This window comes from Grampus griseus, assembly GCF_964374135.1.
Source record: "Grampus griseus genome assembly, chromosome: 10".
Classification (NCBI taxonomy): domain Eukaryota; kingdom Metazoa; phylum Chordata; class Mammalia; order Artiodactyla; family Delphinidae; genus Grampus; species Grampus griseus.
The window spans coordinates 95,823,231-95,826,433 of record NC_139004.1 but is presented as its reverse complement, the minus strand read 5'-3'; the positions used below and the strand labels follow the sequence as shown (position 1 = coordinate 95,826,433).

The 3,203-nt window shown below is 44.3% G+C and overlaps 1 pseudogene across 1 annotated transcript; it reads right to left on the bottom strand.

The window, feature by feature from the left end:
• Window positions 1–2,227: 2,227 nt before the first annotated feature.
• Window positions 2,228–2,943, bottom strand: LOC309829168 (eukaryotic translation initiation factor 4E-like; annotated as a pseudogene). The gene has a single exon. The product of its transcript is annotated as a eukaryotic translation initiation factor 4E-like (transcript).
• Between the last annotated feature and the right edge of the window lie 260 nt (window positions 2,944–3,203).

The window sequence follows — 3,203 nt, the reverse complement described above, 5'->3', positions numbered from 1 at the left end:
GTATGGAGCCTAACGCCATTTGCTGGGCTGAAGCCTCTGCATCAAGAGGCTTTTTGTGTTTGTGAGTGTGGAGAGCTACCTGCAGACTCTGGTGGGCCAGGCCTTGAGGTGCTGGGAGTCACTTCTGCTCAGTGTATTGGTTAGAACTTGATCACGTGATCCCATCTCGGTGCAGAGGCCGGGGAAGCAGGGTCCCTGGCTGAGCCGTGCTCCCAGCATGGCTGTACTCTGTGGGGAGGCAGCGTGATCCTTGGTGCCCAGCCAGCCATTTATGCTGTAATCATTATAACCCTATGAGACACGTTCTGTTTTTATTCTCCTCTTATAGGTCAGGAGCTTGGAGAAGAGAGATGAAGTGGCTTGTTGAAAGTGCCCTGCTAGATATTTCAGAACCAGGTTTAGAACCCAGGTCTCTGTGCCTTTTAGAAGCTGCCTTGGCACTGATACATAAGGCAACATTCCTCTTTGCTGCTCACTCTGCTGCATCGCCCAGGTTGCAAAAAATGTGTTCTCACATCAGTCTCCCGCTATCGAGCGTGCTCAGTAAACCTTCCGGCATCTCTGTCAAAGCATCCCCTTCTATGTAGGTAGTTGTGGTCTCTGAGCATGGCAGGACCCATTATCCCCTGTGTGGCCAGACCCTGTACCCTGTCTCATCCACCCCTCTGGGGCTGCTGCGTCCAGGCCCACAGCGTATGCTCTCCTGCTTTATCCTTGATGGCTTGCGATGTCCGACAGCTGTGGATCCACCACTCAGCACATGGAGACACGGCTCGGGGGGGAGGCGTGTGTCTCGTCTCGGGGGAGGGTTTGGTAGAGGGTGCAGGGGACGAGAATGGGAGAAGGAGCCGGTCTTCTTTTTCTCAGGATGATGTGCGTTTCAATGAGTACTGAAGAGTAAACATGCATGAAAAACAATAGACACAGTTCAGCCCATAGCTTGTGCGCTCTTCCAAGAAGGAGTGCCGGAACTAGGCTTCACTGTTGGCTCTTAAGTTTCATATAATAAACCATCCGTGGATTTATTATTTTTTCTGAGACTCTCCTCTGTGTCCCCATGTTCCGTGCTGTGGAAGATTCAGAAGGAGTTTCATTAGTTAAGGTCTTAGCTGACATTCTCTTTTGGGGAGGTGAAGCATCGGTACACAATGACAGTAGGTGGCTGCTTTTCGCCTAAAGGCACTCCGCAGCTGTGGGTGGCGCTGGTGACCAGGCAAGGGAGGGGTCTATGTGCACTGAAACGGCCAGCAAAGGCTTCCTGGAGGAGGAAAGTCTTGCTTTTTTTTTTTTTTTTGCTTTTTTTTTGGTCTAAAAGGCAATTCACTGTACACATGCTATTTACAGTTTTCTACAGTGTCTTAATATGAATGGGACCACTTTTCTACTTGACCCATTTTTTAACCAAAGCAAAATAACCTAAGTATAACAAAGTGTTAAAATACAGCATAAAGATACAAAAACAGGCATACTGATTCTAATTAGGAAGGTAATTATGATGATACACTTTTTATAATCTACAACTACATTTAGGAAATCACACAGACATAGATCACTGATCTATGAAATGCATAAATTTGTAGTAAAGCTTTGTAGTTACAAAAAACTACCAAAGAATGCACAAAATTAATCTTTTTTCCACCTTTGTGTCATATTCCTGGATCCTTCACCAGTATTACATGAGGAAAAAAAAACAAAAGCAAAACAAATGAAAAACTGAAACCAGAATCACTGATGTTATCAAGTAGGGAAACAAATAAATTAAAATCTAGCAGCCATCAGCAAGAGTACAGCACAGACAATGCTGTAAAAAGAAACAAAGACAGTTGTTAGAAAACCGCACGCATCATACTCTTTCAAACGAGCAGAATAAGCTTCTGCGTACAATGGAACATAAACAGCATCGTTCTCTTGTGAGGTATAGAAATGCAAATGCTTTTCTTTAGTATTGTGCACGGGCCAAATGTGTCTGTGATGTTTAATTCTATTAAGCTATTACAGAGTGGGCCAGGAACACATTTATGGATTCTGGGGACGATGTGTACTATACTTCTTCGACTGAGATAGTAGACACTCTAGCCAAAATTAAAAAAAAAAATATATATATATATATATATATATGAACACAAAAGTATAAGACAAAGGCGAATGAGACTTCTCTTATATCTTAGCAACATTTAGATGGAAATCAAATTTAAATGCAGTCCCCTCTGCTTTTGAAGAGGCTTTGGTTCAGCTCCCAAATCTCGACTGCTTGACGCATTCTCACACGAGAATACTCAGAAGGTGTCTTCTTAAACAGCAAACCTATTTTTAGTGCTGGAGCCGCTCTGAGTAGCTGTGTCTGCATGGGACTGGTAACCAATCACTGTCCTTGGAGGAAGTCCTAACCTTTCCTTGTCTACCCTCCCTATATGTGTAACAGCTTCTCAGTTTTCACATTCAGTAGTCCACATTGCTATTTTTTCACCTTTAGCTCTTAACATTCACAGCTCCACATACATCATCACTGTAGTCATCAAAAGATTCTCCAATAAGGCACAGCAGTGTCTCTAGCCGAAAGCAATCGAGGTCACTTGGTCTCTGCTGTTTGTTCAATGTAATTAGCCATCGTCCTCCTCGTTTGTTTTTCTCATCTTCCCACATAGGCTCAATACCATCCTTAAAAAGTGCGTAGTCACAGCCAGGCATTAAACTGCTAGACAACTGGATATGGGTGTACAGAGCCCAAAAGTCGTCAACAGTATCAGACTTAGAGATCAGCTGAAGGTTTGCTTGCCAAGTTTTGCTTTTATCATTTTAAAAACTCCAGAGTGTCCATCTGTTCTGTAAAGGATGTTTAATATAACGTTCTGGGTTAGCAACCTCCTGATGAGATTCTGTTTTCTCTTCTTCTGTAGGTGGGGGATTAGGTGTAGGGGTGGTTTCCAGTTCCACAGTCACCATCTTAGATGGATCTCGAAGAGCTTGCTTTGAAGCTGGAGAGGTGGGATGGATTTAAATAGATGGACAAGAAATGGCAGAGCATTTCTGGCCAAGAGGAAAGAGACAGACCTGTTGGGGCTGAATGAATAGAGGTGCAGTCAGGGTGGGGATGAGACCTGCCCCGTTGCATCAGAGGCTGTGGCTGGGGAAGCAGCAAGGGATGGTGGGGGGGTTGGGGAGACTGAGAGGGTAAAAGGGGTCAGAGGGCAAAGTATCATTAG